The following is a 12,224-nucleotide window of genomic DNA, read 5'->3' as shown; positions in this document are numbered from 1 at the left end:
CCATAAAGGGAATAAGGAAAACATCATACTCGACTGGAGTAATAGCAGTATTTTTGTCACAGTCACCATTAACTCTTCAGTCAGGCTGTTATTAATAGTTTTGCTGACAATAACTATCCTTCACCATTTCAATGAGATAGTTAAAATTCGATTTGGTTCATCTGTTTAGTTCAACCGAGGGGGCCTCAGATTCTAAGGTGCCCGATTTCAGCCTCTGGCTCACTGCTGTTTCACAACTCAGCTTCCTGTTGCCTTCTCCTTCCTCATTCAACTTCCACGTCCTATTTGTCTGAGTCATTTATTTAGTTCTTAGAGCGAAGAGCTGAGCAACAGACAAGTGCTGCCCGGTCGGTCACTGCCAACAGAACAATGTGGATTCCAGTTCTTCTCATCTATTCACTGCCCGGTGAGTGACTGCCGGCACGGGACATTACAGAGACTGGTAAATGCAGGAAATACTCAGCTGGTCAGGCTGTACCCGTGGAAATGAAACAGTGAATGTTTCAGACCCAAGACCTTTTGATCCTGTTTCACTTCCCAGAGATTCAGCCTGACATACACAGTATTCCCAGCACATTCTGTTTTTGTCTCAGATTTCCAACATCTGCCATTTATTTGTCATTCAAATGATCAGTGTTAATTCGGGTCTAGTGCTCCGTTTCAGTAGCAGAGATGGTAAGGTATGTGCAGATATGTAAAGACAGAAAATACTCCATAAATAGGTTCAACTCTTTTGGTGTATGGAAGCACAGACACAATGCTTAGAGTACTGTATGGGTCCAGCAGTATCTATGGAGGAAAAAGGTGCTCCCGTTGGAGGCCCTGCACTGGGGCTCGTGGGGGCAGGGGCGGGTAGTTGTGGGTGTACAGGAGAAGTGTATTGAGTTGAGTACACGTCCTGGTCCTGGTGTGGCACCAGTGTGGAGGATAATGGTGGCAGAAAATGTTGCTGCCTAGAGAACAGTTAATTTGTAAAAGTTTGCACTATAAAATGCAAAGGCACCCTTTCCATCCATGAAACATGATTTTAATGCTGCCTTGTACTCACTAAAATCAGCATAGGAATTATACATGAAAAATAAGTTTTTGCAGTTTTTACAGCTGTTCCTGATATTGAAATGTCTTGTTCTTCATTTCTGTGTGGGTTGAGGGCTGATCTTGCACTCAGAATCCATTTCCTTCTCATTCACTTCCTCAAACTCTGAACAATTGTTTTATTCAGCAGCACCCTGTAATTTTTCCCTTTTACCCATTTTTTAAAAAGCTTGTCACGGACGCTCGCCCTGCAGAGGCTCAGTGCCGGTATTTATTGTCTTCAATCATAGTTTTACTGAGTAATTCCAGGTGGGGATGTTTGTAGAGTTCAGTTAGGGAATTTGAGAAATATTTTCCTTAAACATTCATTGCCCCACTTAAAAGATGCCATCAACATAGTAGCATTTGGGGGATATGATTGCTCGTGAGGTTCGATGATGTTCAGTACTCTTTGACAATGTGGACTCAAATGCAGGGTATGTGGCGAAGACACCAGCAGATGGGGTGAAATTGACCAGGTGATTGATAGGAAGGAGGAAAGATTTTCACCCTAGGGGCATTTGGATGGTTAATGGGGCAGAAAAAGACTGTAAGGAGATCAAATAGAACATAGAACAGTACTTCGGCCTATAATATTGTGCTGAACTAATTAAATTAGTAATCAAATTGCCAACTAAACTTATCCCTTCTGTCTGCACAATATCGATATCCTTCCATTTTCTCCACATTCAGGTCCCGATCTAAATGTCTTTTAAAAGCTCAGACACCCCAGCCCACTGATATCATCTGTTGACAGGCCCCCAACACCCGCTTAGTGACACTGTGGCTTTAAGGCCCAGTCCTCGTCCTGACACCCAACTCCCAGTAGGCGAATCCGTGGCTTTGAGACCCAGTCCTCGCATATACAAAACACAACCAGACAAATATATATGTATATAGTCCAGACCCCTCAGTCCATTTTAAATCTTCCATCCCACAAATGAGCTATGCCGCCCCCAGTAGCTCAGTGGCTCGAATGCCTCAACTCCAATGACCAAAAAGCAAGAGACCCACAGCTTGAGGCCCAAGCCCATTCAATGTCGCTGAAAGATCTGCAGTCAGCCACGTCAGAGCTTGTCTTCTGCTGAGTGAAATCCTGGGAGGGCAGCTCCGACTCCTTTCTGGACACTGTGCCACACCATTCCCAGTGACGCGCATCGGCTTTGCTCTCTCAGTCCGGGCGGCTGCAAGCAGGCGACACCATGGTTTCAGGCCTAGTCCTCGTTACGGCCAAAGAATCGGCTCTTTCCATCTGCCCTTGCTCACATCCAATAAATCTGCGAATAGAACTTGTGGCATACCATATTAACAATGTCCAAGGTGGTCCTGCTATCACAAGAAAAGTGACCATGTCGGCTACATTGACTCAGGCAGCGGCACCTTGCGTGGCTCCTTCCTTACCTCTGCCAGTGAGCAACTCGCTAATGGTGTAGACCTGCAGTCCTTCGAGTTGTTAATGCATAGTAGAAGCTTGTGATCATTATATGTACATTTAGGTACGACAGTAACACCTTTTAGTGACCCCATAGAAGCCACTGTGACCATTTACACCATCATCTTGCTGGAAGTTAGCAATCTTCTACATTCTAAAGAATACAGTGCGAACCTCTTCAATCTTTCCCTGTTACTCAGGTCTTCCAGCCCTGGCAACATCCTTGTAAATTTTCACTGCAATCTTTCAACCTTGTGCAACTCGCTTCGGCTAGCGGCTTAATCTAGAAGATGATAGCCCCCCGGCCTGTCGTAACTTAAGAAATCTCAATTGGGTGGATGCTGTGTGATGTGTCCCCGTTACAAATCAGTACCACGAAATAACAGACAGTACACAATATGCAATTAAACGATTGTGCTTTATAATTCTTAATTTGACTACAGGGTTAGTAAGGAAACAAAACAAAGAAACGGGCCCATTCTCATGAAACAGTCTTGTGCGCAATGTTGGAGCTCACTGTTCAATCCACTGGTTTCCCGTCGACCTCCCCCAAGCAAAACTGATCCTCTGACCCTCGCTCCAAGTCCACTCCATCCGGCTTGTACTCGTTGGAATTTAGAAGATTGAGGGGGGATCTGATTGAAACGTATAAGATCCTAAAGGGATTGGACAGGCTAGATGCAGGAAGATTGTTCCCGATGTTGGGGAGGTCTAGAACGAGGGGTCACAGTTTGAGGATAGAGGGGAAGCCTTTTAGGACCGAGGTTAGGAAAAACTTCTTCACACAGAGAGTGGTGAATCTGTGGAATTCTCTGCCACAGCAAACTGTTGAGGCCAGTTCATTAGCTATGTTTAAAAGGAAGTTAGATATGGCCCTTGTGGCTTCAGGGGTCAGGGGGTATGGAGGGAAGGCTGGGTTCTGAGTTGGATGATCAGCCATGATCATAATAAATGGCGGTGCAGGCTCGAAGGGCCGAATGGCCTACTCCTGCACCTATTTTCTATGTTTCTATGTTTCTATTCCAAGGCCCCGTTATCTCTAGTCATAACCCAAACATTGCTACAGAGAAACCATTACATTAGCAGTGAAACCACACAGCGTGTTACACTTGTTTACATCTTTCCTGCAGATAGGTGACCAAAACTGCACACAATACTCCAAATTAGACCTTCCAAATGTTCTATACAACTTCAATGTAACATCCCATCTTCTGTACTCATTGAGTTATGAAGGCCAATGTGCTAAAAGCTTTCTTTGCAACTTTATCTACCCGTGACACCACTTTCAACAAATTATGTACCTGTTTTCCCAGATCCCTCTGTTCTACCATACTCTCATTGCCCTACCATTCACTGTGTAAAACCTACCCTGGTCGGTCCTACCGAAGTGCAAAACATCGCACTTGTCTGTATTAAATTCTTTCTGCCATTTTTCAGCCCAATTTTCCTGCTTATGCAGATCCATCTACAAGCCATGATAGCCTTCCTCACTACCCACTACACCCCCAGTCTTGGTGTCATCTACAAATTTGCTGATCCAGTTAACCACGTTATCATCCAGATCATTGATACAGATGACAAACAACAAAGGACCCACTTCCATCCCTGCAGGACACTACTAGTCACAGGCCTCGAGTCAGAGAGGCAACCATATACTACTATTCTCTGGCTTCTCCCACAAGCCTATATCTAATCCGATTTACTACCTCATCCTGAATGCCAAGTGACTGAAACTTCTTGACAAGCCTCCCATACGGAATATTTTTAAATGCTTAACTCAATGCATGCTGACAACGTCCACTGCTTTGTCTTCATCCACTTTCCTGGTAACTTCCTTGACATACTCTATAATATTGGTTAGATATGACCTACCATGCACAAAGCCATGCTGCCTATCCTTAATCAGTCCATGTCTATCCAAATACTTAATATATCCCGTCCCTTAGAATACCTTCCAATAACTTTCTCACTACTGATGTCAGATGCACTGGCCCATAACTTCCTAATTTGTATTTAGAGCCTTTTTTAAGCAGCAGAACAACATTGGTTATCCTCCAATCCTCTGATACTTCTCCTGTCACTAAGGATATTTTAAATATCTCTCCTAGGGCTCTGGCAATTTCTACACTTCCCTCCCATAGTGTCCAAGGGAACATCTTCTCAGGTCCTGGGAATTTATCCACACTGATTTGCCTCAGGGTAGCAAATACCTCTTCCTCTGTAATCTGTAGATGGTCAATGAAGTTGATGCTACTTTGCCTCATTTCTACAGACTCTGTATCCATCTCCCAACTAAATACAGATGCAAAGAATGCATTTACTATCTCCCCCATCTGTTTTTGCTCCGTACATGTGAAACCCCACTGGTGTCCTTCATATCAGACACATACTTCTGATAAGTTTGCTGTAGTAGATCTTCCTCACCAGTCCCAAAACAGAGGTCAACGGGAAACCTCGCTTCACGCCCAAATATCAGATAATATGGCAGCTTCATTCTGTGTACAGTTGTAGCAGTGAACCAGACGTTCAGTATGTTGACTCCACTTGTCCTTTTTTACTAATTTCCAAGGTTCCGAGCATGTCTAGCAAGATCCAATTGAGCCTCTCATGCTGCAGATCACCCTGTGTGTGATAAGGCTTAGTCCTTGACTTCTTAACTCCAAGCATGCTCAGTAACTCATGTATGAGCCTATTCTGTAAATCCTGTCCCTGATCACTATGTACAGTATTCGCCTGGGGAGGCCATAATAAAAGATACAATTCTCCCATAACACTTTGGCCATGGTGGACGCCTTCTGATTCTTGGTAGGGAAGGCTTGCGCAAATCTGGTGTAGTGATCGGTAATGACCAAGACATTCACATGTTGCTGGCACCAGGCTCTGTTGATAGGAAATCCATACACACCAGGTCAAGTGACACCGCACTCTGTAAGTGGGACAATGGAACGGCCCTTGTAGGCAGCATCTTCCGCCATGTGTATCGAATGCACGACTTACTGTATTCGTTGACCTCCGGCTTCATTTGGGGCCAGTAGGACTGATCTTTCAGCAATCCATAAGTCTTGTCAACCCTCAAACGACTGGAATCATCATGCAGTGACTTCAACACAATCCTCTGATACTTCTCATACAGAACCAGCCGGGAATGCCAAGGCCTGTCTGGAGGCGATGTGACCCGGTAATCGAATCTGGTTCCTCAGCTCCAATCTGGGCCATCCACTCAGTAGCAGAGAGATTCAGCTCGTCCACTTGGGCCATGGCCCCTTCCACAACTGCTGACCAGATGGTGCCCATGCATGGGTCATCTCTCTAAGCAGCTGCCACTTCCCCAGGACTCAATTCCGGCAACTGCTTTGTCTTCAGAGCAGTCAGGATGCAGTAAGCCCGTGGAGTAGCACCATGACAAGCTCCCAAAAGATCTACCGCTCGATTCTGCCCTTGCCTTTCCTCTGCCTTCACCGTGATGGAAAACTGGCATGTGGCTTTGACTCCCGGGGCAGGAATGCTCTCCTACTCTCTGTTCCTGTCCAGCCCTTCATGTGCACATTGGAACAATGCATTGGCATCAATGATCTGACTTCCTGGCTGGTATTTCAGGCTGAAATCAGAGGCAGACAATCACAGGTAGCCTGTGGACCCTGATGGTCTGGGGCCTTGGCCAGATGGTCACCAACTCTATTGAAGCTATTTCAAACTTTGAGACCATGTGCCAAACATAAGTGACAGATGTCTTGCAGAACTGGCACTTTTCCAGGAAAAGTTTTAACCCTTCAGATTTCAGGCAGCCCAGCACCCTCAGTAGCCCCGCTTCATGTTCCTCCGAGGTGGACCCGAACACTTTAAGATCATCCAAATGCACCAACACCTCAATCAAGATCCTGTCCTCCAGGGTATTAGACCAGTCTGGTTATGTTCATGTCTTGAACATAGAATAGTACAGCACAGTACAGGCCCTTCGGCCCACAATGTTGTGCCGACCCTCAAACCCTGCCTCCCATATAACCCCCCCACCTTAAATTCCTCAATATACCTGTCTAGTAGTCTCTTAAATTTCACTAGTGTATCTGCCTCCACCGCTGACTCAGGCAGTGCATTCCACGCACCAACCACTCTCTGAGTAAAAAACCTTCCTCTAATATCCCCCTTGAACTTCTCACCCCTACCTTAAAACCATGTCCTCTTGTACTGAGCAGTGGTGCCCTGGGGAAGAGGCACTGGCTGTCCACTCTATCTATTCCTCTTAATATCTTGTATACCTCTATCATGTCTCGTCTCATCCTCCTTCTCTCCAAAGAGTAAACCCCTAGCTCCCTTAATCTCTGATCATAATGCATACTCTCTAAACCAGGCAGCATCCTGGTAAATCTCCTCTGTACCCTTTCCAATGCTTCCACATCCTTCCTATAGTAAGGCGACTAGAAATGGACACAGTACTCCAAGTGTGACCTAACCAGAGTTTTATAGAGCTGCATCATTACCCCATGACTCTTAAACCCTATCCCTCAACTTATGAAAGCTAATACTCCATAAGCTTTCTTAACTACCCTATCTACCTGTGAGGCAACTTTCAGGGATCTGTGGACATGTAGCCCCCGATCCCTCTGCTCCTCCACACTACCAAGTATCCTGCCATTTACTTTGTATTCTGCCTTGGAGTTTATCCTTCCAAAGTGGACCACCTCACACTTCTCTGGGTTGAACTCCATCTTCCACTTCTCAGCCCACTTCTGCATCCTATCAATGTCTCTCTGCAATCTTTGACAATCCTCTACACTTTCCACAACACCACCAACCTTTGTGTCATCTGCAGACTTGCCAACCCACTCTTCTAACCCCACATCCATGTCGTTAATAAAAATCACGAAAAGTAGAGGTCCCAGAACCGATCCTTGTAGGACACCACTAGTCACAACCTTCCAATCCGAATGTACTCCCTCCACAATGACCCTCTGCTTTCTGCAGACAAGCCAATTCTGAATCCACTTCGCCAAACTTTCCTGGATCCCATGCCTTCTGACTTTCTGAATAAGCCTACCATGTGGAACCTTGTCAAATGCCTTACTCAAATCCATGTAGAACACATCCACTGCACTATCCTCATCTATATGCCTGCTCACCTCCTCAAAGAACTCTTTCAGGCTTGTCAGACACGATCTGTCTTTCACAAAGCCATGCTGACTGTCCCTGATCAAACCATGATTCGCTAAACGCCCATAGATCCTGTCTCTAAGAATCTTTTCCAACAGCTTTCCCACTACAGACGTAAGGCTCACTGGTCTATAATTACACAGACGATCCCTACTACCATTTCTTGAACAAGGGGACAACATTCGCCTCCCTCCAATCCTCCGGTACCATTCCTGTGGACAACGAGGACATAAAGATCCTCGCCAGAGGCTCAGCAATCTCTTCCCTCGCCTCGTGGAGCAGCCTGAGGAATATTCCGTCAGGCCCTGGGGACTCATCCGTCCTAATGTATTTCAACAACTCCAACACCTCCTCTCCCTTCATATCAACATGCTCCAGAACATCAACCTCACTCATATTGTCCTCACCTTCATCAAGTTCCCTCTCGTTGGTGAATACCGAAGAGAAGTATTCATTGAGGACCTCGCTCACTTCCACAGCCTCCAGGTACATCTTCCCATCTTTATCTCTAATCGGTCCTACCTTCACTGCTGTCATTCTTTTGTTCTTCACATAATTGAAGAATGCCTTGGGGTTTTCCTTTACCCTACTCACCAAGGCCTTCTCATGCCCCCTTCTTGCTCTCCTCAGCCCCTTCCTAAGCTCCTTTTCTGCTACCCTATATTCCTCAATAGACCCATCTGATCCTTGCTTCCTAAACCTCATATATGCTGCCTTCTTCCACCTGACTAGATTCTCCATCTCACTTGTCACCCATGGTTCCTTCACCCTACCATTCTTTATCTTCCTTACCAGGACAAATTTATCCCTAACATCCTGCAAGAGATCCCTAAGCATCAACTACATGTCCATAGAACATTACCCTGCAGAAACATCATCCCAATTCACACCCGCAAGTTCTAGCCTTATAGCCTCATAATTTGCCTTTCCCCAGTTAAAAATTTTCCTGTCCTCTCTGATTCTATTCTTTTCCATGATAATGTTAAAGGCCAGGGAGCAGTGGTCACTGTCCCCCAGATGCTCACCCACTGAGAGATCTATGACCTGACCCAGTTTGTTGCCTAATACTAGATCTAATATGGCCCTCTCCCTTGTCGGCCTGTCAACATACTGTGACCGGAATCCGTCCTGGACACACCTAACAAACTCTGCCCTGTCTAAACCATTGGAACTAATCAGGTACCGATCAATATTAGGGAAGTTAAAGTCACCCATGATAACAACCCTGTTATTTTTCACCTTTCCAAAATCTGCCTCCCAGTCTGCTCCTCTATCTCTGCTGCTACCAGGGGGCCTATAGAATACCCCCAATAGAGTAACTGCTCCCTTCCTGTTCCTGACTTCTACCCACACTGATTCAAAAGAGGATCCTGCTACATTACCCACCCTTTCGGTAGCTGTAATAATATCCCTGACCAGTAATGCCACCTTTCCTCCCCTTTCCCCCCCTCTCTATTCCTTTTAAAGCACTGAAATCCAGGAATATTGAGAATCCATTCCTGCCCTAGTGCCAGCCTAGTCTCTGTAGTGGCCACTACATCATAATTCCATGTACGTATCCAAGCTCTCAGTTCATCATATTTGTTCCTGATGCTTCTTGCATTGAAGTACATGCACTTTAGCCCTTCTACCTTACTACCTTTACACCGTTTATTCTGCTTCTCTTTCCTCAAAGCCTCTTTATATGTCAGATCTAGCTTTACTCCATGTACTATACTTGCAGTTCTCACATGACCTTTATCCTCCTCCACCCCATTATCTGCTCTAACATTCTGGTTCCCCTCCCCGTGCAAATCTATTTAAACCCCCAAGAGCAGCACTAGCAAACCTTCCTGCAAGGATGTTAGTCCCCCTCCAGTTCAGGTGCAGCCCGTCCCGTCGGAACAGGTCCCACCTTCCCTGGAACAAGGCCCAATTGTCTAGAAAGACAAGAATGCATTGGGGATGACTGCAGAAGAAATTAGTGACAATGTGCTTCGGACTGAACGCTTCAGTCAGATGATTGATTGGATTGGCAGGGGTTGTTTTGTTGAAACTAAGGAGACAGAGAGGAGACTTAATTGTGTTGTGAAAAATTATAATGGGCATCAAAAGCATGAATGGATTGAATTTTGATGACTTAGGTGAGTGTTGAAAAGAGGGGTCTTAGGTTAAAAGTTGATGAAAAAGCTTTTCTCCAGGCAGGAGTAGTAGTAGTGTCATCACTCGACTCATGAGTGACGTTCTCCTCAGGAGTTGTCTATTGGTGGGTCCTCAGGTGTCAGTAGGATCCATATAATGACAATTCTGCCCCCTCACGCCACTTGCTGATCACCACCAGAGTTAATCTGGGATGTTAGCATGGAGTCCCTTCAAGGAGAAGACCTGTGTGTGACTTTGTTCAATGTGTGGAGGCTGATGCATGGGAGACACAAGCTGATCCTTGTTAGATTGGGTCAGTGTCAAACAGTATGGAATGCAAGATGACTGGGGACCCTCCACTGCGACAACCCTCCTCCACCTTCATTGCCATTGTGATGTGTCTTCATAAGACTATAATAGCTCATTTTATTGTCAAAGTATATATAGTAGGTACGGTAAACTCTGATATTTGTCTACTCCAGATAGCCATTAAATACAGAAAGACCATGGGTGATGATGAAATAAAAGACATCAACTCCACCCCCAACCAGCATGAAAAAGAAGAGAAACAGAACTTACAGACCCCAAAATTCCCCCCTCCTCTGCAGCAAAAAAAAATCAATGATTCTCTGCACATAACGATCCCCGACTCACTCATTCGCAGAAAAGAATAGCAATGGTAGCACCAAATTACCACCCCCCACTTGCACACAAAAAAAATTAGCAGGTCACCCACCTGCCAATTGACCACAAGCAAGAAAATACCAAAACTGAAGGAGATCAATACAAAGGACAGCCCAATAATCAGACAAATCTCAGAAAATGAGAAATGTCTTTTCTCTGCATACGAGGGGAGCAGCCACACGAACTCAGTCCTTCCGTAAAGCGTGACCACCGACCTGGGTCCTAATGCCTCCAATCCAGGACCAGACGCCACCCACCTGGAGCTGAATGCGCTGATTCAGGGCTGAGCACTGCCCACCTGGGGCCGAATGCACCAGACTGGGTCCAAACGCCAACCCAGGGCCGAGAGCACTGATCCAACTGCTGACCATCTTGTGTCAAGCCATAAGATATAGGAGCAGAATTCGGCCCTTTGAGTCTGCTCTGCCATTTCATTGTGTCTGATCCATTTTTCTCAGTTCCAGTCTCCTGCCTCGTCCCCATAACCCTTCATGCCCTGACTAATCAAGAATCTTTCAACCTCTGCCTTAAATATACCCAATGACTTGACCTCCACAGCTGCCTGTGGTAATAAATTCCACAGATCCACCACTCTCTAGCTAAAGAAATTCCTTTCAACATTTGATAAGCTGCAATGAGGTCACCCTTCATTTCTATGAATTCCAGTGCATAGAGGCTGAGAGCCATCAAACACTGTTCATATGACAAGCCTTTCAATCCCAGATTCATTTTTGTGAAACTCCTTTGAACCTTCTCCAACGTCAGCTCATCCCTTCTTGGATAAGGGGAACAAAACGTCTCATAATACTCCAAGTGATACCTTAGCAGTGCTTTATAAAACCTCACTTTACATCCTTGATGTTATATCCTAGTCTTCTCAAAATAAATGCTAACATCGCATTTGCCTCCCTCACCATTAACTCAGCCGACGAATTAACCTTTAGGGAATCCTGTAGAAGGACTCCCAATTCCCTTTGTGTCTCAGTTTTTTTTTGTATTTTCTCTCCATTTAGAAAATAGTCTACCCTTTAATTTCTTCTGTCAAAGTGCATGAACATACAATTCTCAACACTGTATTCCATCTGCCACTTCTTTTCTCATTGTCCTCAACTGCGTAAGTCCATCTGTAGCTTCTCTACTTCCTCAAAACTACCTGCCCCCCCACACTTATCTTCATATCATTTACAAACTTTGCAACAAAGTCATCAATTCTATCATAAGACCATAAGACCATAAGACAAAGGAGCAGAAGTAGGCCATTCAGCCCATCGAGTCTTCTCCACCATTTTATCATGAGCTGATCCATTTTCTCGTATTTAGTCCCACTCCCCTGCCTTCTCACCATAACCTTTGATGCCCTGGCTACTCAGATACCTATCAATCTCTGCCTTAAATACACCCAATGACTTGGCCTCCACTGCTGCCCATGGCAACAAATTCCATAGATTCACTACCCTCTGACTAAAAAAATTTCTTCGCATTTCTGTTCTGAAAGGGCGCCCTTCAATCCTTAAGTCATGCCCTCTCGTACTAGACTCCCCCATCATGGGAAACAACTTTGCCACATCCACTCTGTCCATGCCTTTTAACATTCGAAATGTTTCTATCAGGTCTTCCCTCATTCTTCTAAACTCCAAGGAATGCAGTCCAAGAGCAGACAAACGTTCCTCATATGTTAACCCTCCTATTCCCAGAATCATTCTAGTGAATCTTCTCTGTACCCTCTCCAACGTCAGCACATCCTTTCTTAAATAAGGAGACCAAA

This window comes from Mobula hypostoma, chromosome 13 (genome assembly GCF_963921235.1).
Source record: "Mobula hypostoma chromosome 13, sMobHyp1.1, whole genome shotgun sequence".
Lineage (NCBI taxonomy): Eukaryota > Metazoa > Chordata > Chondrichthyes > Myliobatiformes > Myliobatidae > Mobula > Mobula hypostoma.
The sequence above is the reverse complement of the archived record's forward strand: the minus strand, read 5'-3'. Positions refer to the sequence as shown.